This window comes from Suncus etruscus, chromosome 9 (assembly GCF_024139225.1).
Source record: "Suncus etruscus isolate mSunEtr1 chromosome 9, mSunEtr1.pri.cur, whole genome shotgun sequence".
Taxonomy (NCBI): Eukaryota; Metazoa; Chordata; class Mammalia; order Eulipotyphla; family Soricidae; genus Suncus; species Suncus etruscus.
The window spans coordinates 90,834,433-90,859,063 of record NC_064856.1 but is presented as its reverse complement, the minus strand read 5'-3'; the positions used below and the strand labels follow the sequence as shown (position 1 = coordinate 90,859,063).

The following is a 24,631-nucleotide window of genomic DNA, read 5'->3' as shown; positions in this document are numbered from 1 at the left end:
ATAAATCCAACAAAATTTATCATAATAATTATAGGGATCCCAAAGAGGCAGTGAGAAAACCCCAATCAAGAAACAACTGTGAAAGAAATTATTACTGAGATATTCCCGAACTTGAGTGCTTGCACCCACATATATGATGTCCCAAATGTATCAGCTAAAAGAGGAAATCCAGATAAACACACCGCAAGGCACATCCTACTCTCAAGGATAAAATCCTCAGCTAGAGATAGAATATCCAAAGCAGCAAGATTAAAAAAAGAATATTAAATACAAAGAAGCAGCCTTAGGTTTTATAGCAGACTTTTCACAAGCAAACCTCAAGGACTGAAGACAATGGTGGGATATAATGACAAAACTCAATGAAATGAATATCTCACTAAGAGTATACAGCTCAATAGATAAAAAAAAAACTGCATAAAATTTACAAACTTAAACTTTAAAAGACCAGAAAAAGGTATTTATTTAAAGAAAGATAAGGCCTCACAAACAGAACAAATTTCTACAAAAAAGATGGCACAAAATTCCAAAATCTCTCTCAGTGTCATTGGACTAAACCCACCAATTAAAAAAAAAACAAAAATTGAGCTTCCATCTGATCCAATTATACTGCACCTAGGACTATATCCTAGGAACACAAAAACACAATGCAAAAATGCCTTCTGCACACCCATATTCATTGCAGTGCTATTTACAATAGCCAAAATTTGAAAACAACCTTGATGCCCAACAACAGATGAGTGGCTAAAGAAACTGTGGCACATATACACAATGGAATACTATGCAGCTATTAGGAAAAATGAAGTCATGAAATTGGTTTATACATGGATGGATATGGAAATTTCTATGCTGAACTAAATGAGTGAGAGGGAGCGTGATAGATATATGAGTGATTCAACTCATATGTGGGATATAAAAATAATGAAAAGTATAGTATGGTAGTAATACCCCAAGAAAATAGAGTCAAGGACTAGGAGAGCTGGCCCATGGTAGAAAGCTTACACAAAAGATTGGGGCAGGGCATTCAGGACAGACGGCAGACCATTATGACAAAGATAGTTGGACATGATCCTTCTACACAGGAACTGGGTGCTGAAAAGGAGGTAAAATGATAACCTTTCAGTAAAAATATTGCAAACCATAGTGTCTAAAATGATGGATAAAGAAATACTGAGAGAAATATATAGAAAGAAGAAAAATGTATTCTGTAAAGGCAGGCTACGGGGAGCTGGGCAAGAGTAAAGATGGAGGCATTTATGGTAGAAATGTGCTCTGCTAAAGTGCCAGGTGTTAAACATTGTAGGACTAAAACTCAATCGTGAACAGCATAATAATTGCATTTCATGGTGGTTCAATTAAGAATTTTCTCAATGAAATACTACTTTAAAAAATAACTATGCTTTCTATTGAGATTAAGTATAGTTATAAATGCAAGACAATGAAATGATTTAATATTATTGTGTTTCATTCAAATTAACACTTAATTGATAAGATAAATATTAAGTTTCTTTTTCCATTTAACTTATTGCTGATACCATAAATTCTTCAGATTTTAGAGCAAGGGATTAAAAACATCCACTTGACAAGTTAAATTAGCCAAATGTTACATTAACAAATGGTGATATTACAGTAATCAAAGAGCATATGGGCATGACATGAAAGAATAATTCTTAAACACGAAGAGTAGAACCTGAAAGGTGTGAGAAACTTGGATTTTTAAACTAACTTTGGAACTCTGAGAAAGTACTATTGGAACCCTGGCAGAGAATGTAGGTAGACTTTTATAGGTCATTCTTACTCTGTTGGAATGTCAGAATCTTTTTGTGATGAATTTGAGAAGTTGTAAGTTGAAGTTGTTGGGAAAGTTCAGAAACTATTGAATGGATGTGTTTAGAGTTAAAGCTGCCCATGAGAAACAGCCTTTTCTAAAACGTGCGGTACACTTTGGCATTTCAGTCTGCCTGCCTTTACATTTATATTAAAAAAAAAAAAAGCAAAACCTGGCAATGAAATGTTGATTCTGATTTTGAAAGTGGGTAAAAGACAAATCTTCACTTTCTTTCCACATTCTCCTCTTGGACGTGTGGGAAACCATGGCCTTTCTTTTGCATTGTGATGACATTTCCATTGTCTTTCTGTAGTTTGTGTAAATCTCTACATTATTAAATATTTTTTATTTTGTTTTGTTTTGCTTTGGGGCCACCCCTGGTGATGCTCAGTGCTTACTCCTGGCTGTGCACTCAGAAATCGCTCCTGGATGGGGGATAGAATCCCCCAGGGATGGAATCCAGGTCAGTCCTGGGTCAGGCACAAGCAAGGCAAATGCCCTACCGCTGTGCTCTCACTCCGGCATCTAAATAGATTTTTGAAGGGGATTATTGGTGTCTATTTTCTTCTATTTATGTAGTTATTTTGGTTTAATTTGCTTTGGTTTGGGACCATCTCAGTTGTGCTCAGTTTTACCTTTGGCTGGGTGCTCAGGTATCTCGTTTTGCCAGAGATCAAATCTGGCTCAACTGCATGGGAAATAATCTCCATGCCCTCTATACTATCTCTCTCTACTCTTTCCTAATAAAATTTAAATATTCAAATCTGTGTAGAAACAGTAACTAACGAGTGAAAGCTTATTTGTGTATAAGAGGGTTATGAGGAAAACACACCCAAAGATGCTCAGGGGTTACTACTGGCTCTGCCTTCAGCAATCACTTCCGTGGTTCTATTGGATCCTATCTGCTACACCCTACCTACTGTTCTATCTTTTTCCAGCCTGGATATCTTTTATTTTTATTTTTATTTTAGGTTATTTCTGGCTCTTTGTGCAGAAATCATTCCTGGAATGCTCAGGGTTCCATATGGGATACCAAAGATTGACCTGGGTCAACCATTTGCAAGGCAAAAACTCTAACAGCCTTGCTATCATCTGGCCCCTCAAAATTTCATTCTTAAATTTCTTGGTTACTAGGTGCTATGATTCCAAAGCTAACTTGCTAGATAAATATTTTGCCTTTGCCATTTCTGGCTTAATTTCTTCTCTGATTCAGATTACTCATCAACAAAAGGGTCTAATATATATAACTGTTGTGAAAAAATAAGTTTGCCAATATACAGGAAACACTTAAAATGCTGCTTATAGATCCACAGCAAAGATCAATAAATATGAGGGATTCCTAAACCATATTTCTGGGTATTTTGCCAAACATGTTAGAGATAAATACAGTGTCTATGAGAAAGAAAGCTGGCTGCTCTACAACACTGTTCTGTTGAACCTGATGACAATCATTACTAGCTTTTGTAAACTTATAAATCACCTATTAAATGAAAGGGGGAGGGGTTGTGGGAATTATGTTTTCTTTGCATATTTAACATAATTGCTGAATGAAATAAACTTGCATTGCCACTAAGATTGCAGTAACCTTGTAATCACTCTGGCAACTTCCATTCTTAGCCATTTACAACTCACTTACCATGCAATCATCTTTATTTAAATTATGAATTAAATTAAATTAAATCTTTCTAATTCCTCTTGAACATGTTTATCGATTTTCCGTTATGGCCCCACATTATCTATCTTTGCTTGTTGTATTTTATTACTGTGTTTCAACCTGTATCTGGGTTGCTTTATCTGGAATGTTTCTGGACATTCAATACTATTTGCGGCCTGTCTGCATGTTCAGCTTATAAAAATAAAAGTTGGGTGCATTAATGACTGGTGTTTCTTATCAACCTAAATCCTACCCTTCTATTCACTGTCTTCTCCTTAGATAAGCTTTTGCTTATTATCAAAGTGTTGTGAGTAAGTGTTGGGTATCTCCATGAAATTCTGTTTATTTGACATGTATTTTCTGCTCTATTTACCAGAATATTTATTTATTTAGTAGTTAGTTACTTAGTTGCGTTTGGTTTTTTGGGTCACACCTGGTGGTGCTCAGGGGTTACTTCTGTCTCTATGCTCAGAAATCACTCCTGGCAGGCTCGGGAGACCATATAAGATGCCAGGAATGGAACCTGGGTCCATCCCAGGTTGGCCACATGAAAGGCAAATGCCCTACTGCTGTGCCATCTCTCTAGCTCCAGCATCTTTATTTTTTTTTTGACTTGCATTGTTCATTTTCTTTCTTTTAATTTATGTGATATATACTCTTGGCTTTTCTTTCTTAAGATGCCATCTGTGTTCTTTTTTTATTGTTAAATTGTTCTTTTTTATTGTTAAATTATCTTTATTTAAACACCGTGATTACAAATATGATTGTAGTTGTATGATTACAGTCATGTAAAGAACACCCCCCTTCACCAGGGCAAGATTCTTACCACCAACCTAGGAATATACCCGAGGAGCACAAAAATACAATACAAAAATCCCTTCCTCACACCTATATTCATTGCAGCACTATTTACAATAGCCAGACTCTGGAAACAACCAAGATGCCCTTCAACAGATGAGTGGCTAAAGCATATTTATTTTTAATGTGATTTATGTGTTATTATCTTTTCCTTACACTTGCAAAAATTTTTTGTCTAAATTAGATGGTGATCACTATATTTTCTAATACTCTGCGTATGCAAAATATTCTAAAAGCATAACTAGAAAAAAAGAAGAAAAAATTATTAACTCAAAGTATATTTGGTCTATTTTGTTGTTACTAAATTATAAAAACATCATAAATAATAACTTAACTATTTAATTTGTATCAATAACACAAAGAGATGAAATTATAAACAATAAGGATAAAAATGAAGAATAACAAATCTTCACTGAATATATGTATTTGCTGTGTATCTGTATCAAAGTGCTGGTGAATAGCAACTTCTGGGCTCTGGGCATGAACTTCTGGAAAGGCCAAAAAGAATCATTTTCTAGCCATAAATATGAAAACTGTCTCTTAAGGAAAAAAGTAGTATCCCTGGAAATTCTATTCTTTGTTTGAGTGTTTGAATTTGTCCATTATGTAAGTGCCAAATTATTTGGAGCTTGTGTACTATACAAAAATTTAGGGAGGTGTGAAGTGTACTGCAATGGCTACAAGCAGGCCACATCAGCAAATTAACTGTTCAAAATAAGATGTCACATGCAATTGGGTCTGCATCGGTGTGGATGGGCTAGTTTGGTCAAGTCAGGGTTCAACAGAACCATCTCTACCTTATAGATTCCATCCTTCCCTGTTTCACCAAGTAACAAAAAGACTATGTAGATATTCTTAATTTCTTGCAGTCTGCATCATGTCACTTCTATTTCTAGAAGGCCAGGATGAGACTTTCTGTTCAAATCTGTTCTTGAAGAATCTTGTCTCACTGATATTGCTTTTCCTGTCTTCACCAGCTGGACACTCAAAAACATTATCTCAAGAGGACCTATTTTAGTTTTGTCATCCATCATCTGGAGGGAAAAAAAATGGGGAGACTCATTCAAATATAACAATTGTATGTGGCTATTTTAGAGGAGAAAGAAAGAGTGGAAGAGAGGGAGAGAGAGAAAGAGATGTCTACTTGTCATAATAGTCAGCTATCAATAACTTATTTGAGATTATTCAGCAAGCCTTTGTAAAAGATAGACATCTTCCAATATGATTAGTGTATGTACATATATATTGTTGTTTTGTTGTTGTTTTTTTTTTACTATTTTGGTCATACACTTGCTGAGCACAGGGCTTACTTCTGACTTTGTCCTTAGAAATCAGTATTAGCAGTGCTGAGGGACCATACAGGGGTGCAGGGAATCATACCCTTCTTAGTTATGTGCAAGGCAAGCAACCTACACACAACATTATCTCTTTGATCTCAGTGTACAGATATGCTTTTAGCAGTAATACTGACTTTCCTAATCAACTTTAATTTCTTGTTTTGTTCCAGGCATTTAACCCTCAAATTCAATAAGCATGAATTAAAAACTCATATGAATAGAGACACAGAGTTTGTGACATTGAAGTTGATCCAGAGTTGTTTGAGAAAATAACCAGATAACATGGCTTTAGATTACATACTTTAAGTATGAACCAGCATTTAATGCTGGTTCTTATGTAGTTTAATTAGTCCTTGTTTGGTTTTGTTTTTTGTTTTGTTTGAGAGTAGGGGAATCTGACAATGGAATATAAGGACTTTGGAATGTCAAAAAAATTTAAATGAAGTTTCATTTAAAATATTAATAATCTAACACAAAAAGCTTCAGAAAAGAAGTAGTTTCTACTTGCTTCCAAGCAAAACTTCAGTCTTGTCATTATATTTTACATTTAAAGCTGTCGAGTATTTGTGTTACAAAAGCAACAAGCAACTGCCATTTCCTCAGCATCCTAGATGAGGTTGACAAAACTGAAAGGTTTATATTTAAAATATTCTAGAATTTTGTTTTGAGATTTTATAGATGTATGAGCCTCAGAATGATAGCTTCTTAGCTGTGCCACCCACCTTACTTGCCATGGATTTGTTGAGGTACCAGCCTCAAGAAGATTTAGAATGGAGGGCCCAGAGAGATAGCACAGTGGCGTTTGCCTTGCAAGCAGCCAATCCTGAACCAAAGGTGGTTGGTTCGAATCCAGGTGTCCCATATGGTCCCCCGTGCCTGCCAGGAGCTATTTCTGAGCAGACAGCCAGGAGTAACCCCTGAGCACTGCCGGGTGTGGCCCAAAAACAAAAACAAAAACAAAAAAGAAGACTTAGAATGGAAAATGAAATGATGAGTTTGAACTTTAACTATTTCTAGAGATAAAAAAAAGCAGGTTCCTGCTGAATCAGCCTAAGATTTGAAGAGTTTTAAACTCAAGTAGATGATTTTTAAAGTGAGGTTCCAATGACAAGATCATAGTATTGTAACATCTTGTTTCTCTGCTACACGAGTCTCTGTGGAACTAACTTTATTATTGAACAGTTGTTTGGGGAAATATTGTCTTTATAACACAGTTTTCATTTCAAAATCCAAATATTTAAACAGAAGCTCATGATATTTTTCAGCTCAGTGCTTTATCTTTGTGCTACTTTGGGGACTACCTATTGCCTTTACTTTGCAGAGCATGTATTCCAGTCTTTTGATAATTTTCCAAATTCAAATTTGTATCTCATTCCTGATATTTAACAGGAGATGGACTTTAAACAATCTCTATCATTTATTCTGGGGCTTAGGTTCATTAGAGAATGTGCATAATTAATAAACAATATTTTTAATGTCATTATTAAAATTTTGTGAGCCATTCCTGATGTTTTTTGGTGTTTAATTTTGACTTTGAGTACAGAGATCATTTCTGGTAGGTTCAGGAAACCATTTGGATTGCCCAGGATGAAACTTGGTCAATTACATGCAAGACAACTGTCCTACTTGCTCCACTGTTGTGGGTGTACCTATTTAAGACCCTAGACCCACCCATTTCTGGGAGGGGTCTTGGGAACCGGATAGTAGGTGTAACTTTACCTGCGAGCCCCTCCCATTCCTGGGAGGGGTCTGGGAAAAGGTAGATAAGGCTTGGACCAAGGAAATTCGGCCCTTTTGGCTTTTTGCCCTTTTGGCTCTTTGCCCTTTCTGCGCTGCTGTGTGCTCTGGCTTCTGGGTTTCTGTGTTCCGGTTTTGGACCAGCATGGAGCCCAAAGGGAAGATGGCTAACAGGAAATAAGATGCAGGGCTAGCAAAATATGGCTGTGCTTGAAAGGTTATGAATAGGCCACACACACGTGGTGGCTAGGGCTTGAATAAAGTTGCTTCCTAATGCCTGCATGTGAGTGAGTCTTGATTACGCCGATTACCTGGGCCTGGAATCCGCCAGCTGGATGGGGATGAAGCCACGTGGCTGGGGCCTAAGCACAAAGGCCTCCATCCATCGCCATCCAGCCCCATCGTTAATTATTTCATGCTACACACTGTTATTCTGGCTCCTTTACTGTCATTTTTGATTCATGAGGACACTCAGAAAATTATATTTAATAAGAATTCATTATATTAAATCATAGATACCCTCTATTTACCTACTTATGGTGAAATTCAGGAGGGACAATAGTATTAACTGCCTAATTACTTGATCTAGTGTACACAAGGAAGAGAGGTTGGGAAATTTTCATTAATCCTAGTTGTTTTTGTTTGTTTGTTTGTTTTATTTTTTATTTTGTTTTTGTTTTTGTGGGGCCACTCCTGGTGACACTCAGGGGTTGCTCCTGGCTATGCACTCAAAAATCGCTCCTGGATTGGGGAACCGTATGGGACACCAGGGGATTGAACCGTGGTTCGTCCTAAGCTTGTGCAGGCAAAGCAGACAAAGCAGACAAAGGAGGCAAAGCAAGCCTCACCGCTTGCACCACCGCTCCAGCCCCTCTAGTTGCTTTTTTTCTACTGAAACTCAGTGTTCTAAATAAAATTGAGCCAATGTGAGCAGAAGTTCAAATCAATATTAACATAACATTTGAGATATTTTATCAATTAATTAGTGCTGATCAACAAAAATAATTAACAAAAATTAATTAACAAAAATAATTAACAGTAAAGAAAGAATGGGACATATTAAACACTATCTATTCAGTTAAGAGCAGATCTCATCAAGAGGTCATAAACAATATATAGGTGGTTCAAAATTATGAGGTTATATAAATTGAAGGGTGAAGGTCCTAGTAAAATAGAGTATAAATGTTAAATTGTTTTCCCCTTTAATCTGAAAACTATTCTTCAGCCAATAGTTTGAAATGTGTGTAGGTAGGTGAGTATAAGCAACCAGAGCATCTTGGGTGTTTAAAAAAAGTCAATTTAAGGTCAAAGGATAACTGAAAAAGAAAAAACAATTAAAATACCAACACATGTACAAAAGTGTATATGTATGCATGTGCAGTTTATTTATTTTACTTTTTTGAGTAACATTTTAAAAGTGGGCCACTGCCTAAATACCTCAGAGAAATCCAGTATATTATTTAATTCTAATATGTTTATAAATTTGTAATGTATAAAACATATTGGATAAAAAAATTAGATGAACAAACATTTAGTGGGATGGGAGTATTCAAATTCTTAAGAAACACTGTCATTTGAGAAGTCAAGTCTTAGATATCAAAATCAAAATTATCATTGAGAATATTCTTATTATAATTCTTTTCTAATATTTTTATTTTCCATGAAATAACACAAGTGAAATTAAAATCTTTGGGACACTAGGGGCCAGAGCGATGGCACAAACTATAAGGTGTCTGCCTAGGGCAGACCACATTTCGTATGGTCCCCTAAGCTAGGAGCGATTTCTGAGCGTAGAGCCAGGAGTAACCCCTGAGCGTCACAGGGTGTGGCCCCCCAAAACAGAAAGAGTAACAAATAAAATTTTGGGGACACTGGTTTTAAAAATGTGCCCAGGATACTTTGCTCAGGATAGGAAGGGTTAATTCTAGAGCTGCCACTAGGTGTCATGTTGAGATCACTTTTGGGAACACAAGCTCCCTAACGGGTTCCAAACAAGGAGTGGCATGTTCTAAATTCATTTTTGCTACTGTTCCTGTTGCTTTAAATAGAGACTCTTACTTTCCACATGTCAAATTTCCCAATCTTCGGCTTTGTCTTACAGGTATTTCCAACCATTTCAACTTTTCACCCCACTGAGCAGGCCTAGCAGGAGATAGAAATTTTGAAAGGGGAAGGTTTGACTTAATGAGGCCAGTTCCTCCCACCCCACAACCACCTTTTCTATCCCATGGCACAGGGACCTGGAGTTTGCTAGCAACATGAGAACTAATCTTGCTTTTTACTACAAAAACTACAGCAAGAATATAGTTGTTTCTTTCTCTTGCAAATGCTCCATTTACGAAAATTCTGGAGTGTCCCTGTTTTTTCTTCACCTCCTCACCCCCCCCACCTCCCATTTTCCTCTCATACCACCTTTCTGGACCAAAATTCTTCTTTGTCTTGTCATTGGATTGATTTAGCAAGGAATTTGACAAATGAAGTGATCTGATTTGGAATGAATCATCTTCAACATATCAATTTTAGAATCCTTAAGTTTTAAAAGAAAAGATTTTAGGAGAGTGAACATTTGACCACAGAGAATTAAAATTGTACACAAATAAGTCACAATATGATAGGGGAGGGGAGTCTCAAAGTAGGCTGTAGCTTTTTTCTTTCCAAGATTCTATAGATGAAAAGTATAACTAAAAAAAAAAAGAAAAAAGAAAAATAAAGAAAAAGATGAATTTCATTTGAATTTTCAATAAAATTTTATTACAAGCTACTTGTATGAAACATTCAGAACCAAATAAATCCTAGCAAAGTCAGGTGCACAGAACAGACCAAGTTGCTAGAATTTGAACACCTGTGGTAAGCTGCTTTCTACTCTAAAAGGCTTTGTATTCCCTGAAGGGATTTTTAATGCATTTCAAAATTATTCATTTATCCTGTCTTTTCTTTCTTCAAAAATAACAATTTTCGCTCATATATCTTATGGTTCTAGAACTAGAGATAAAACGATGAGTAGGATCAAGAGAGTTAGTGTCCTTCTATTTGTGAAGCTTTTATTCTCATTGGCAAGGTATACAACAAAAATTCATTATATAGGCTTATTTCTGAAGTGAGAAGTCTATAAGCTGAATAAAGAGAGATGCAGAATTAAGAGATTCATAAAGGATAACACTTTGTATATAACCCCAATAGAAATAAATAGACTGATTAAAATAAGCAAGCTAGCTTGGGGGCATGGACTATATTATATTCAGATGGGGATAAAGGCTTGCTTTATTCATTTTGTGACAGAAATTATGAGATGGAGAGACAGTATATATTGCTTTTGCATGCTGAAACTGCTGTTCAATTCTGGGAAACACATAATTTCCTGAGCACCACCAGGAGTGATCTTTCAGCCCAGACCCAGGTTCTGATCACCACTGGATGTGACCCCAAACCAGAAAAAATAAAATTGGAATTACAGGGAAGGACAGGAAAATAGCTATGTCTTATCTGAAAACTTTGTTCTGTGACAGAGATCTGAATTCTGGGGATCCAATCAGAAGAACTAAGAACCTTTTTTTGCAGAAAGGGAGTCCAAATAGTATAACCTTACTGCTCCCAGAACTGTCTTTGTGGCTTCCAGGAGGTCCAGTAAGTCTAGCAGACCTGCAATTTTATAAACAAGGGTTTTAAGTTAGAGTGAGATGAGTTCACCCAGAGATCATCTGATATTATGAAAAATGCTCCAAGTGAACATTTCTAGCTTTGATTGCAGTTAAAGCAAATATTCAACAAACTTATCCAAGTGGTCCTGCTCTACCTGGGGCAAAAATTAATGTCCTCTCCATAACCTCCAAATGCTACTGATGTCTGAATTCTAATATAAAGTTTTGCCGTGGAAGTACTCCGAAATGTACTATGTAGTTAATTTGCAAGCCTGTTCAGAAGAGGATTCTATTAAAATATATTAGGCTTCTCCCATCCCCCTCGTTTCTTGTTGACAGAACCTTCTTGCCTATATAATGCCCAAATCTTGAGTGTTTCAGTCAATTCTTTGAATTCCTTTCTGCTAAATTGACAGGTAACACAGTTCTGGCCAATGAAATATAGAAGACTATATAAATAAGTTCATTTCCTACCCTGAAAAGAGATACTTCTAAGCTAGACAATTCCCTTCTGCTTCAGAATGTTTTAGTGTGTGGTTGAGTGACAGTGCTAAAGTCAGTTTCTGATTTTTCTGGAAAAACATATCACTGAAAACCAAGGATAGTGACAATGAAGAGTTTTTAATAAATAATGATGTTGATTTATAATGATGCACACTAGAAACTTATGAAATGTTATAATGTGATATTGTTCTAATTAGAAGGAATATTTATTTTACATGTAATTGAACAATAGAAAAAATCTGGAAATACCTATACCTTTGTTTACTGTATTGGAAATTACTAAGTGCATAGAGCCATAGCAGTATTATAGCGGGTAAGCCTGACATGCAACCAACTTGGGTTCATTCTCCAGCACCCCATATGGTCTTCCAAGTTCCTCCAGGAGTGATCCCTGATTGCATAGACAAGATTCAGCCCTGAGAACCTCCTATAAAAATAAATTACTAAGTGTTTTATTGTTCAAACCTATTTTTTGACAAATGTTCTTCTTTTATAGAGCACATGACAATGCATAAAATTGTTGTCTGTTGACAAATAGTCAGTAGTCAGTGCCAGGCAAGGTTAACAGTCATAAACACTCAGTACATTTCTCCACTGAATGAGGGAAATAAGAGCTTAAATTTTCCAGTAAGCAGGGACGGTTGGCATCTAATATTTTTGAGAATTTTTGATTAATATTGAAAAATTAGACGTAATTGATATTTGAGTTTTAGATTTTATTCATCACCTAACTAATAATAAAATAAATGTAGAGTTTTTATGAGACATATCTCTTCCTTTTACTTGTGTAAATTTTGAATTATATATGTCTCCTAAAAATCTTTCTTCGAATATTATTGTATTAATGAAATCACACGTCTCATCACTATAGCAGCAACATGTTGTTTAAAGAAACATATCATCTTTTGGGCTTGAAAGTTGGTACAGAGATAGAGATGCTTGCTTTTCAGGTTACTAACAAGGGTTTGATCTCTAGTATATCATATAGTTCCCTGAATCCTACAAAGTGTAAACCATGAGCACCACAGAGTCAGGAGTAAATCTTGATCCCAGCTTGGTGTAACCTAATCCAAAACAAAAGCACACCACTTTTATTTTATAAAGGTATTGATCCCATAATCATTCAAATTAAAATATAAGGAAGTGCCTTGGTAGAGGCGAGAAGAACACAAGTGTCCCAGCTGACAAAAAACACAGTATATATATACATATATATATATGTATGTATATATATACACTTATATATACAGATATATAAATATATATTATATAAAGGACCAATGGTACCAATAAAAACATCTTGTTTATGAAAAGAATTTCCACTTTATCTGGAGAAAAACAATCTCTATATCTATATTTTTCTAGTAAGGGAGTTCAGTTAGAACCTTATAGATCAAAACAGGTGCTGTTAAATGTTTTTGAGTATTTCTGGGAAATAATATCACACCTGCAAATCCTCTAGAGAACAGAACACAATAATGCGTAGGACAAGCAAACAGATTTTCCTTTCTCGTTATTTTCCAAAAGTTATTTTTTAGCAAGGTACCAGCTGGGTTGCAGAGCCCAATAAAATGATAAGCCTATCTTCCCAAATGTCAGGATAGGCATCAGGAACCACCACCTCAGGCTTCTCTCAGAAATAGAAAGATCTAAATCAGAGATTTATCAGCTAAAGGGCTTATTTTCTAAAATAGTGTTGTCTTATGTTACATCCATGAAAGACTCTGGTTTGTATAGAGATCTGTAGATTACTCCACTGCCAAATAACTACAAAATCCTTACTTTATTGCATTCATACCCCTTGAAGTTAAGTATAACTGCAACTGTGTTTTGTCCCAGCAAACTTATTTCCATGCACAGAACTTCAGAGAAGCAGTCAAATTTATTCTTGAGGTTTAGTCCAAGAAATCATACAAAGAACGTCAAACTTATGTAAGTTTAGTCTAAAGACTTTAATGTTTGTCTACATTTCAACTTTCTTGTGCTTGAAACATTTGAATAAATATTTTTATAATTTACTTTTCTACCTGCAGAAAATTTGAAATAAAAAGCTTTTATTAAAGCTTATTATTAAATGCTTATCCTCGCATTGAATGAAATTTCTGTCCCTGGTGAAGCTAAATTGACATATTAAAATAAAATTTCAGTTTTGTTGGAAAATGTCATGAGCAGGAATGTATCACCTACCCTAAGATCCATACACCCACCAACACACTAGTTATCTATTTATTCCTATTTGATGCCATTTAAACATTCACACATTTATTCTAGTACCAAAAGGTCTAGAGACCTTCTGATCCAAGATGATTAGTAATTGATGAATACATATTGATTTCTCTTCTATTGGACAATATACTCTTAAACTTTCAAACTCCTACACTATCATCTTTGTATATATTTAACAGATTCCAGCTGGAAGATTGAAATTTACTAGTATAAGTTTATACTCAACATTTTCAAACTAATGTATCATTTTGTATGTCTTCGAATAAGAAACTTAAATTTCCTATTTTCTCATAAAAAATAAAATAACCACCTCAAGTGATTTCTACAAATGCCTTTTGATTTTAAAGCTCCTTTATCAAGACTTAGCTGCTAATCTAAGGTATTTTTTTCCTTGGGGGCAAAATATCCCAGATTATCAAGAAATATATTCTACTTCCAAAGACATTTATTTAAACTTTGTGTGATTTCACTTCAGGTTTAGGTGCTCAAACACTGAATATAGTTCATTTTGAAAATATTTAAATTCACATTTACAAATGTCACAAAGTAAATATTACTTTCATAAAGAGCAAACACATCAGGTGCTACTTTAAATGCAAAGGGAAAATAACTGGTTTAGGTGAATAAACAACAGTATACTAATGATGGCTTGAATAAAATAATCAGGCATATAGGTGACAGAAGAATAAATATATAGACATATTTTCCCTAGTAGCCATGAAAAGAGGTTGATAATCTGAATTGACAAGGGAAAAAAAATAGAAGAGTTCCACCTGATCTCATATCCTCAAAATAAATTCATCTAAATTCTAATGTCTACTTTAAATTCCTGGGTAAGAGAAAATACAGTGTTAGTAGGATACTTACCTTACACTCAGCTAACCTCAGCTTGATCTCTTGTACCATGTATGTCTCTCTACTGCCCCTCCCCCAAGCACTGCCAGGAATGATCTCTGAGCTTAGAATTCAGAGTATGACCTGAGTATGATCTAAATACATTCATTATTTTATGATTTTATTTTAAAAATATGAAACGCTTCACAAATTTGCATGTCATCCTTGAGCATGGACCATGCTAATCTTCTCTGTATCATTCCAAATTTAGTATACATGCTGCCAAAGCAAGTATCTAAATACATTCTTAGAAAGGTTTTTAATCCAAAACAAACAGAACTACTCAACCTCCAAATGGAAATATTTATGTCTAACATTTAGCTCTTATATTTTAGGTTATATGTTGTTTAATGTTGTTTTGCTTCTTTTAAGATATTTTACTCATTTAATAAAATGTTTGCATTTGCCTCACTTTTCCACTATATCCATTATAATGATTTATACTGAAAATAGTAAAACAGAGTTCAGTTGCCTTAATTAGTTGCTCTCACAACTGCAACCTTCACAACGGTTACTTAGAATGATAATATTATTTATCAGCATTTTACATGTATAGATAGTATCTCCATGGATTATTTATTCAAAGTCTTTCAAGAAATTTCATAAGACGTACATTTATATTTTTGTTAATGTAAATTTATTGGGTTTTATTTTTCAGGAAAAAATGTTATTCTTCTAATGTATAGTTAAAATGCTTTATATTTTAATATAATAAAAATCTGCCTAAAAAAGCACATTATTATAGAAGCAAAAGCTGCAGAAAACATTCCTCTGAAAATTATAGCTACATAGTTTCTCACCAAAAATTATTTTTAAGAGTAGATTGTTAGTGACAAGTTCAGTTTAGAGCTGATTCAGTTCCTGTTAAGTTTTAATGGACATGTGACTTATCCCTGCCAGTAAATGTGTACTAAGCTTTGGGTATCACAATTGATTTAAACAATTTAAAAAAGTAAAGGTGTCTACTTTCTTCTTCCTTATCTGTTGACTAGAAATAAAGAACTCTTGGGAGATGACAGAAATACAGGAAAGCAAACATCCTAAGCCAAATGATGAACAAGAAATTGACTTATTATTTTGTTAAACTACTAATATTCTAGAGAGGGATCTGTTGTAGAAGCCGATGCTATCTTATTTAGAGCTTTTGATAAACTATTTAGAAAACTAAATTTCAGAGATGTTAGCTGATTTAATTACAATTCAGAATTATGGGATGGCCTCAAAGAATCACATAAAAATACATAAAGCAAATTCAGACAGTTTAGAAGAAAAGAAAGTAAAAATGAGGAGTTTATTTTCACTAAAATGGAGAATCAATTTATTGATGATAATTTTTTCTAGGAGGGGGTCTTTGAGCAGAAAGTAGGTAGAACTTTTAATTATTTCTTCTTTTAAAAACAAGTTAAAGGCCAGAGTTGTCTCAGCAGGTAGGGCTTTGGCTTGCATGCGACTGACTTGGATTCAATCCCATTATCCTATATGGTCCCCCTAATCTGCCAGGAGAATTTCTGTGTGTAAAGTCCTGAGCACCACTGAGTGTATCCCACCCAAGGAAAGAAGAAAATCAAGAATAAAACACGAGGGAGTAGGAGGAGGACAAAAATAATAATGAGTAAGAGGAGGAGGAGGAGAGGGAGAAGAAGGAGGGGGAGGAGGAGGAGGAGAAGAAGAAGAAGAAGAAGAAGAAGAAGAAGAAGAAGAAGAAGAAGAAGAAGAAGAAGAAGAAGAAGAAGAAGAAGAAGAAGAAGAAGAAGAAGAAGAAGAAGAAGAAGAAGAAGAAGAAGAAGAAGAAGAAGAAGAAGAAGAAGAAGAAGAAGAAGAAGAAGAAGAAGAAGAAGAAGTCAAGGTAAATTCAATTCAGAACTAGGTTTGTATTTATATGGAATTTATAACCTACTTTATATTCTCTTTACCTACTCTGACTCTCTTACTTAAATGAAATATCTAGAAAATGTGTATTTATTTATTTAATATAGATATAAATATATATTCTTGTGGATATATATATGTTCTTGTATTAACCCAACATGCTCCATTATTGCCCATCTAATCCTTCTTCCATGCCATAGACGTTTAACTGCCTTTATGATAATATATTCAGTATCTGGCACAATGGAGACCTAAAATAGGCATTAGTTTCTAAGATTTTATATTGTGCTCCTGTTAAATAGCACATCTGTGGAGTCATTGATCACACAGAATGTACAATATTGCCTTGCATACAACAAACCAAGGTTTCATCTCCTGCATCTTATATGCTCCCCTCAGCCTATCAGAAGAAATGCCTAGACACAGAACCAGAAATAACCTCTTAGTACTGCCTCATGTGGTTCAAAAAGAAACAATCAAACAAACAAAATTGCACATGTGGATGAATACACACAGCCCAAATATTTTTATATATCTGGGGATTATCTTCATTTTGAGAAATAGATCAAATAAAAATAGATCTGCATCTATGACTATACACTTCTTTAGTTTATTGTAAGTTTCGGAATCATGCTCCAATTGAGAACCAGGAAGAAAATTAACAATTTGTAATCTTAAGAATTTTTTTTGCAAGAGCATCCCCTTTGTAAATAAATTAATGGCAACATTTTCAATGACTAAGATATGATTAGTTATTGGTTTTGATTATGTATAGCTAGCATTTGTGAAAAGATCAGCCCAAGTTCTGACAAGGCTAATTTAAATAGAGTTTACATTGGTGAGTAGTTTGCAAAGGGCATGTTCACACAATGTGATCTGTTTTATTAACCCAAAGGGAAAAAAAATGATGGAAGATTGTACCAGAGGATCTAATATAGAAGAGATAATAACAGGAGATCTTTAGAAAACAAGAAACTAATAAAGAAAAAATTATGTCTGAAACATGTCATGTATCTTTGCAATAATACAAAGGGGAAAACATATACTCAGGAGATACATCAATTATTTATGTATATCAGTGAAATACCCTTTTAGTGAGCTCTGAAATTATGCCTCAAGACTAGTGATATCCCTTCTCCTCTATAAATGTTAGACTCCATACATTTGATGAATTTGTCATTACTGCCCAGAGCATTTCATGCTGAGAGTACTTCTCTATTATTGTATGACATTAATATTAAAGCATAAAAGCATAACTATGAACACAGTAACTTTATCACACCCTGATTATGTATAGGTTTCGTAAGTTAGGAGATGAGCATTTTACTTGGATTCTCCATTTCAGGACCTTACCTTGAAAAACTGCAATCAGGATCCTGATTATGTTTAGTTCTCCATTGAGACTTTATTAGATTAGGCTTAATTTCTGAATTCACATGGCTAGAATGGAAGAAACAGTATTAAAAGTTAGGGACATGCCATGAATGAAGCTGATTTTTGTCCCTACCCTTATCCTTTTCAAATTAGAAGTTACAGCTCTTGAGGTCCTCAGGCCCACCAGATGTGGAAATGGAGGCCCTAAATTATTCCCAGCATGGCTTGGGTAATCCCTGAGCAGCACTGTATTGTTAGGCTCTTCCATGGAATTGATTGTTTGGTTAGCCATAAATCAATAAAAAATTCTTGAAACCACCCTTCTCATAGCAAGCAAAAAAGCCTCAATAGTTTTCTCTGGTATCCTGCAACCTATATATATGGACTGGACAGAGCAGCTTAGGTTCTCATTGTGAGTTTGGAAACAACCCGGAATTTCTTGTCATATGGGATACAATTTATCCTCAAGCCTCCTAGGATATTGTTGCACACATCTTTTAATTGAAAGCAAGAAGTAGCTGCTCAAGGACTTTGAGGGGCTAAGACAAGACTTGAATATCAGAATGAGTGATAGTTTGTTTTATTTTTATCATCTAATTTCAAAGTAAAGCTCACTTTATATAAATATGTGCAAATAAGAAGAGAGTTAACTGATCAACCCAGAGAGCAAAGCAGTTACAAACTCAGTATAGTTCAACCCTTTCTTACTCTTATTTATTTTATAAAAACTACTTCATATATGTTTGGAATTAAATTATTTTATTTAGTTAGTTTACAAATATATATTGAATACCTATTATGTAGTATACAATATTCCACTCCTAATAGTAAAGCTATCAAAAGAAAAAAAATAATCAAGTTCTTTGCTTTCTGGATCCTATTTAGAAGAGTCAGAAGACAAACAGTAACATATCAAATATGTTGAAAATCAGATGTCCTAAAGATAAATCAATCATAGAACGGCTACAGGTCCTGGAATATTGCTATTTAACATTAATGTCCACAGAAGTGCTTTCTGATAAGCTAAAAGCAATTAGTAAAAAAAAAATAAGAAAATCAATTAGTAAAGTAAGTGAAGCTTTATATGGTTGCATGGAGCCAGTAGAAAAATAATTTTAAAATATTTAGTATATAAAATTTATTAATAATAGGCACAGATATAGGAAAAGTTTTCCTATCTTGAAAACTGAGTTTGTTGACTGGGGCTTAATGCCTTACTCTGATATACAAGTTAAATTTAGTCAGAAAGCAAGAAGAGTTCCAGAAAATTTAAATGATTCCAAAATAATTTTTATTCTAAAATATTATATCATTCCAAAAAAAGTTCACCTTAAGCATGTGGTTACTACTTGTGAGGTACACAACTTTTTTTTAATTATATATTATGCATCAATGATTGAACAGATAAAATTATATTGCTCTATTTGATCAGAAGATAGGCAAAAAATATGTAAAACTGGGGCTGGAGAGAGAACAGTGGGAAGAACACTTACCTTGCAGGTGGCTGATCTGAGTTCAATTCCTTTTACTTAACTTGATTCCCTTAGCACCCCAAGAAAAATCTCTGTAGCCAGAGCCAGGAGATTGTCCTGAGCACTGCTGCCATATGTGGCTCAAAGTTCCAATTTCCTATCAACAAAAGAAAATAACTAGGAATCTCTCATGAACTGCCCATTCCAATGCAGTTGTGCCTTGAGGTTTAAATAATAAAACTAGGTCTATAAATAAATAAACTTATTACAGCTCTGGAATTACCACCCCTTAGCATCATTAAATATCTTTGATCTGTGTATATATACATATGTACATATGTGTATGCATATATGTGCATATATAAAATTGGTCTTAAGTTACCAAGATTTGTTGCTGCCATGATAGAAACCAGTAATCTATTTTAATTCTTTTTATATAGAGATGATATATCCACAAAAGGCTCATGGATTTAATTAAATTGGTGGCAGCATAAACTGTGTTGATCAAGTGAAGAGTCATATTCTATGATTGATTATGTTTAAGGTCTGGGAAAAAACAGGGGAAGTTTTGCTGGCATAAACAAAGAAGAGGGGTCTCTAAGAAATTCTTGGCACTCAATGTACATGCTATTACACAAGATGTAAGTTAAATAATTCTTGACTGAATGTGGGGTAAGGGAACTGTGGCTCTGCTGTCACAATGCTAATTTACAATAAAAATAATGCATGAAACCTAGTGCAATCCAATATTCCCCCCAATGAATAAGGCATCATTAAGATAAAGTTCTATAAATTACAGAACAAAAATCCTTTGCCTTCAAGAGAAAAATCTCTGGGGAATAAGAAGCCAAGGAGGGGTTAAGACAGATTACCAGAATCAATTATTAATACAGATGAACCAAGGCCAGCTCATGCTGTCTCGTGTTATCATTCAAATTCTCATTATTGGAATATACAACAGTAAGTCATTGCAGCAGTACTTTCTTTTGGTGTGGCAAGAGGCATTAATTTTGAAGGCTCCAAATAAGTGACAGTGCGCTTCAGAAGGTTTCAGAACTAAATGATTGGATTGCAATTATTCTGAAAGGGCTTTCATCATCATTACCAAACATTCTGCAGAGGCAGCATGTTTGAAAATAAACTATGGTCCCATCATTTCAGATTTGAAATATGTAGCCTCTGTTTTGCTGATATATTTTTGTGTATGAAAGTGGAGATAAACACAAATGTACATTGCTTAGCCACAGCACCTGCATTGTGTAGGCCAGAAAATCTATGCACAGTATTCTATAGCCATAACCAATGTAGTAGAGAACATTTAGTCATTCAATAAGTCATTCATTCCTGCAACTTTTCTGTTTTAAGCAACTAGGATTCTAATTGATATTAACAAAGTTCTGTCTAAATACCTCCTAATGTTTGGATTTTACTCTTGTTTACACTCCAGAATAATAGTCTGATTATCAATTTCCTTTGCTAGATTGCCTTAATTATAAGGCTTCAAGACCATTAGCCCAGGAAGCTGTGAATATTTTGCATGTAAACTTGATTTCTCTTCATTGACCCTTCATCCCTTATATCTGTCTCTCCTGGGACTCAGAAAAAAGGACATAGTGTAACGGCACCAGTAAATATTCTTGTCCACTCCTACAGAGAGAAACAAATAAACAAACAAACAAGTGCTTTTACTAAAGTGTCAATAGCATAGTACCATTCACCTACAAGGCTCTAAATGTCAGTTTTAACAAGTATAAATAGTGCATGCTCATGTATGAACACATGCAATGTATGAGATATGATTTTAGTTTAATATCTGGTCCCACATGATCTTCAGTATTATCAGGTATGTCCCTGATTAACCCTGAGCAATACTTACTATGGTTCCCACAGCTATAAGGAATAATGAAATTAAATTAAGTTTAATGTCATGATTTTAGGTTTATTGAGAAAAAACTAATTTGGATGAGTTAACGCAATCAATATTTCTTTTCCTGTTTATATAAAATAATTATAGTTAGGGTGGTTTAGTCAACTGGAGAATAAAAAAACATATAAATTGGCTGCTTAGTCTTTATGAATGTTATTTCAGTGTCTTTGGTAAATATTTGATTAGTATTAATGCTTTAAACATGGATTTTTTATATTACTCATTAAGTAGTTTTATTATTCTAAAAATACTAAAATAAAGAATACACCAGAGGGGTTAAACAGTTAGGCTTGTAAATCAGAATGTAAAATGTTTGTTTTTAAACTTAAAATAATCACTCTAAATTTCTTTGACAACTTCTCATCGATGCTAGAATATTTTTCCCAAGTCAAAGCTCAAAAGGGACGGATACTTAAATAAAATTTCCTTTTTAAACAAAATTTATTAACATATACAGGATGATATAACTTCATGCTAGATAAAATTTGGATAGAACTAAAATATTTTGAACATTAGCCAGGTAGTAACATGGTAGTGATTGGCTGATATTAATTTACCAATTGAGAAAGATGATTTAGAGGATTAGAAGGTTGAGAGAAGAGTGTCAGATTGTGGGAGTTCATAGTCACAGCTCAAAAAAACTGTTGTAATGAATTTGAGTTGACTGTTTTATTTTTCTATGAATTAATTGTTTTTTGAATATCAATTACTATCTACTATAGATCCTCAGAATTCAATTGATAACCTCAATATCTCTCTTTCTCTTTAGGTTAATATTAATAATATTTTCCAAAAGAGGCCAAGCATATTTTAGAGATTTTCTATTGACTTTGTTCAATCTTAGTAGGAAGTATTTATTCTCTGGAGCTATTCTTTTATTTGAATATTTAAAATTTATTCAAATGATTTGATATGTATATATATACATTTTATTACAATAGTTTTCTTATTAATTCTGATAGAAGCATTACTACAATATTTTCTTATGGGGGCGAGGTTGTGCCATCCCCAGTAGTGCTCAGGGGTTACTGTTGGCTCTGAGATCAGAAATCACTCCTGGCAGGATCAGGGAAGAATATGGGATGTTTGGAATCCAACCCAGGTTGATCCCAAGTTGGCTGTGGCAAGGCCAAAGCCCTACTGCTCTGAAGTTATTTAATAAGAAAAAGGTATTTAGAGGAATATATAAATACTTTAAATATATAAAATTTTGCCTTTATTTCATACTTTTTATTCTAAGAGAGCTAGCTCTCTTAGTTATTTTAATACGTATTAGGTTCTCCTTCAAATTCAATATTTGCAAAAATTCCTGAAAATGCAATGCTTATTTTGACAGGTTTGAGTATTATTATGACTTGGGGGGAGGGGTCAGATTAGAAATATAATAATCATATGGATGAAAGTTAGAAAATATAATGTCTTGTTTTTCATATGGTTGAATCAAGGAGAAAACTAGTTTTACTGCTAAAGGCAAGTTATTTTACTCATTAATAGATAAAACAGTTAAATATACAGTTATTAATATGTCATGATTTATAATTTCCAGCATTCTTCTTAGAAAATGGAAGAAAGGGATGCTGGGATCCCAGGTTTGCCTCATGCACGCTGTGCCATCACTCCAGCTCTCACTCAGGCTCTTCGCTTCCCCTCAGAAGCCCTCACACCATGTTTCTGGCCCTGCTAGAAGCAGCCTCGGCTAAGAAACTGGATCGCATCTCTCATAGGTATTCCATCCATCTCAGAACCGAATCCAGGTTGCTAACCATGGTCTTCAGGCTCGATGCAGCCAGGCCCTACCTGTAGCTCAGCTCACACATCATGCTCACTTCTGCCTCTGTCTACGTCCCGCACGCAGGGCCCACCGGGTCAGCTTGCAGATTGCCTGACTGAGGGGTGCGCCCCAGGACTTTCTGCCCTCCTGCCTTGTATTTTCAGTGCTACCCCTCTGCCTGGCAGGCTCTTTCTGGCCATGCATTCCAGACTGTCTCACAATGTTGCTTCTATCAAGCTAGAGAGGGCCTGGCATGAACGGGTCACATTTTAAAATGATGAAGACATTCATCATTGGAGAGATGGCTCTGAGGCTGGAACACATGCGCTGCAGGCCAGAATCCTGGGTCCAAACCCAGAAGCAGGGCCTGAGCATTGCCAGCTATAGTTCCCCGCCCCCGAGGAAAAATTAAATTGTGACAGTAAAATGTCCGAGGGTAACCTCAGAGAATGAAATAAAGCACAGGGCAAAAAGAAAAAAAAAAAAAAAAAAGAAAAAAGAAAATGGAAGAAAGTTAGGACTTACCTGTCAATTCTATTAAGGTACTCCTGGCTTTGGGCTTGTGTATTGCTTCCAAGATAATCCAAGGAAGTTTGCCATGCTGGAGATTAAACTGAGTTTTCACTATGTAAAACATATGATCCAGTTCATTGAGCTATCTCCTTAGATTCATGTATATTTTTCATTAAATTTTCACATTATATTAATTTCAAGAGTGTCATTATGGATCAGCATGTATACATATGCACTCAATTTATAACTAAATATAAAGATCTACCTTCCCCATATATTTATTTATTTTGCCTTGTTTATACTTGCCTCTTCTTCCTTACTGACAACCACTAATTTCATGACCAAAATTAATATTTTTTATAAATAGAAGGACTGATAATGCACTCTGAGAGAACATAGCTCTTTGATGATTTACAGCTCCAAATGTTAGCAAGAAGACTCTCTTTGTTCCTTTAAACATTAGTTTATAAACTGCAACCTGTATATTTTAATTCTTTTTATGCTTTTCAACTAGTGTTTGATAGAAAAACTCAGGTTGCAATAATGATAACGATTATCCATTGAATAAAGAATTTGTGTGTCAGTGTTCCTGTACAGTAAGAGAGAAATAATGCTATGATTGTAAGACACCAGCTCAGCATTGGAGTGACTTTTGTCAGATCTCAGAATTGAGAAATCATTTTGAAATCTTATTAAGTGGCTTAATAAATTCACTTTCTCATTCAAATTTACATAGAACACATACCACATATGTTCTTTTTTGATTTCTTTGAAAAGTTAAGGTGGAAGCAGGTGATTTAGTATCCTAACTTGTTTTAAGAAGACAGTAGATTTTTTTTCTGTCAGCAACCTGAAGCTTTTAAAAATTATTTTTTCAGGGGAATGAAAACATAGCATCTTTATATATGGACTCTATTGAATTTGTAAACGCATTGTTTGTACTGTGCTAAAATTATTATATTCTCTCCAAAATTATCTCATTTGGATTAGAGTAATAGTTCAATGAATAAGGCTTTTTTCTTGTATGTGGGC

The 24,631-nt window shown here is 34.5% G+C and overlaps 1 protein-coding gene and 1 non-coding gene across 2 annotated transcripts in view; one reads left to right on the top strand and one right to left on the bottom strand.

Moving 5' to 3' along the window:
- Positions 1-24,631, top strand: part of LRRC4C (leucine rich repeat containing 4C) — a 1,094,185-nt gene that overhangs the window by 16,737 nt on the left and 1,052,817 nt on the right. The window lies entirely within an intron of this gene.
- Positions 14,802-14,904, bottom strand: LOC126019813 (U6 spliceosomal RNA). The gene has a single exon (XR_007499434.1). It is a non-coding gene; the product is annotated as a U6 spliceosomal RNA (small nuclear RNA).